At 28.9% G+C, this 3039-nt stretch overlaps 1 long non-coding RNA gene across 3 annotated transcripts; it reads right to left on the bottom strand.

Moving 5' to 3' along the window:
- On the bottom strand, window positions 2459-3038 carry LOC104701122. 3 transcript variants are annotated; one of them, XR_753753.1, is made up of 2 exons: window positions 2965-3038; window positions 2459-2802 (listed from the first exon to the last, which is right to left on the bottom strand). It is a non-coding gene; the product is annotated as an uncharacterized LOC104701122 (long non-coding RNA). The 3 variants fall into 3 exon arrangements; XR_002032736.1 differs by having other exon boundaries at window positions 2459-2847; window positions 2951-3032; XR_753752.2 differs by having other exon boundaries at window positions 2459-2847; window positions 2965-3032.

The following is a 3039-nucleotide window of genomic DNA, read 5'->3' as shown; positions in this document are numbered from 1 at the left end:
CTAGCATAGTTTGAAATGATTTGGTCGATATGTTTGAAGAATTTGGCTCAGATTACATCGGTTTCAAAAAGTGATTTTCATTGTACTTTTGTGTCGTCTTCTACATGAACTATGAACTACGAACTATGATTTTGTGTTTTTTGTTTATTTTATTTCGTTTATGTTGTACCTTCATATTATTATAAATCAGTCGTTATTTCGATATCTCAGCCATTACGGAATGATAACTCAACCATAAAGTTCGATAAGTCAACCACAATATTTGATAACTCATCCATCACTTTATCTTAATTATTTACATAACTCAGTCTGAATAACGATAACTCAGCCAACCCTCAAATTAGAATGTGTAAAAATCACTCTAAGTCTATAAATAACCCTTTTTATTGGTTTTAATGATAGTAATATTCATATTTCCATTCTAAATTTAAATTTTGAGTTATAATAATTTTAATATTCAATTGTTGGAAAAATACTTTTAGAAAAATAAAATTCTAAATTCGAATAATAATTATTTAATTATTTGCAATAATATCTTGTGATAAAAAGCTCACTTTTTGAATTTATTATGAGTGTGGATTTGAGTAGCCACAGAATTAGTGATTTTTCGCGCTTTCCTAACAACACTTTTTGTAACATCGAGAGACGTTTTAATACTTATTAGGAATCTAACAGAACAAAAGACCCAGGAAAGAAAGAAGAATCGTTTTCATATTATTGAGAAGACCCTAAACGATAACTCAGCCGTCATAAACTATAACTCAGTCAACCCTCAAATTAGAATGACTAAATAATTGACCAAACCGAACCGAACCGGAAACTATTTTTTCCATTATTTTCGGTTAATTACGGTTATATTCGGCTTGCTATCAGTTATATTAAGTTAATCGACCTAATTTGGATAACATTTGGATTATTTATGGTTATATATTCATCTAACCGACCCATAACCAGAAATAACCAAAACGTAATTTCAAAAAAATTTCAATTTTCAAATGGTTATCATATTAGTATATTCAAATTACCACTTTAAACCAAACACAATATAACCAAAACCAAACTGTTATATTAAAACCCATAATGTTGGAAATATGAACCCTAAACCTCAAACTCTTACCCTTACCCTAACACTAACCCCCAAATGTCATGTTTCGAATGTTTTACACATTTCGATCAGACTGTGTAAACATCAATCTTTGTCTATAATTATTACTTTTTATTGCTTATAATGATTGTAATATTCATTTTTTCATTCTATATTTTAATTTTGAGTTATAATAATTCTAATTTACAAATATTTCATAAGTCAGCCGTTTATGTCGATAACTCAGCCATATCAGTCAATTGTTTGAGAAATACTTTTATTAAAAAAAAATTAAAAATTCAAATTCAAATTTTGAATTCCTGTTAAATAAAAAATCGCTAAAATCTCATTTATTACGCGTGTGGTTCTTAACAATAAACATAATTATTGTTTGCGTCTCCCCAACAACACTTTTTGTATTCTCGAGAATGTATATAATAAATTAATATATCCGTTGCATAACTCAGCCATAACTTTACCATAACTCAGCCAACCCTCAAATTAGAATGACTAAATAACCGACCAAACCGAACCGAACCGTAAACTATTTTTTCCATTATTTTCGGTTAATTACGGTTATATTCGTCTTGCTATAGGTTATATTAAGTTAATCGACCTAATTTGGATAACATTTGAATTATTTATAGTTATATAATCATCTAACTAACCCATAACCGGAAATAACTGAAAAGTAATTTCAAAAAAAATTCAATTTTCAAATGGTTATCATATTAGTATATCCAAATTACCACCTTAAACTAAACACAATATAACCAAAACCAAACTGTTATATTAAAACCCATAATGTTGGAAATATGAATCCTACACCTCAAACCCTAACCCTAACCATAACCCCTAAATGTCATGTTTTGAATGTTTTACACATTTTGATCAGACTGTGTAAAAATCAATCTTTGTTTATAATTATTACTTTTCATTGCTTATAATGATTGTAATATTTATTTTTTAATTCTATATTTTAATTTTGAATTATAATAATTCTAATTTACAAATATTTCATAAGTCAGCCATTTATGTCGATAACTCAGCCATATCAGTCAATTGTTTGAGAAATACTTTTATTTCTTTTATTCACAATTCGAATTCAAATTTTTTAATTAATTTGAATAATATATTGTGAGAAAAGCTAACTTTATGTATTTATTATGTGTGGATCTGAGCAGGCACATAATTAGTGATTTTTTGCGATTCCCTAACAACACTTTTTGTGATATCGAGAGACGTTTTAATTAGATAATTTATTAGAAATCTGACAAAACGAAAGACTCATGAAAGAAAGAAGAATACATACTAATATCTCATAACTCCGTAATTCATAACTCAGCCGTGTGAAGTATATAACTCAGCCGTAACTTAACCGTAAATCAGCCATAACTTTGAAAATAAACAAATCAATGTTTTACATACCCAAGTACAATTCATCTTGAACTGAGCATAGTCACGAACTATCTTTAAAGAGTGTAAATGTGATGGTATCATAATAATGTGCAATGCTTTGCAAAATTTATAGGAAACAAAATTTTTGAATTCTATTTTAAATCTGATTCTGGTCAAGAAACTCTTTGTAAGCAGACGATCCACTGGAAAAGTCACTATCGTAATGGTTATCATCTTCCTTAGAGCATATGATGATAGAAGCATGTTCATGGCAGAGCTTAGATGGCAATGAGCTCCAACAAGCTCCAGCACTCATGGGCCTGAGTGTTATGGACATCATGTCATATGGACACCATATTAATGCGCTTAAAATATGTAACCAAACAGAAAAAGCCAACTCATAACCAAACTGTGTTTAAAAATTTATGTTGTAAAGACTAAAACATGATGCTAAAACACTAAAAGTACATTGACTTGTTTACCAACAGTTCTTGAACCCTCCACAATATTGTTCAAGGAAGACTCACTATGAGCATCTAGAACTGATAAATGCACCT

Source organism: Camelina sativa, chromosome 7 (genome assembly GCF_000633955.1).
Source record: "Camelina sativa cultivar DH55 chromosome 7, Cs, whole genome shotgun sequence".
In the NCBI taxonomy this organism is placed as follows: Eukaryota; Viridiplantae; Streptophyta; class Magnoliopsida; order Brassicales; family Brassicaceae; genus Camelina; species Camelina sativa.
The sequence above is the reverse complement of the archived record's forward strand: the minus strand, read 5'-3'. Positions and strand labels throughout refer to the sequence as shown.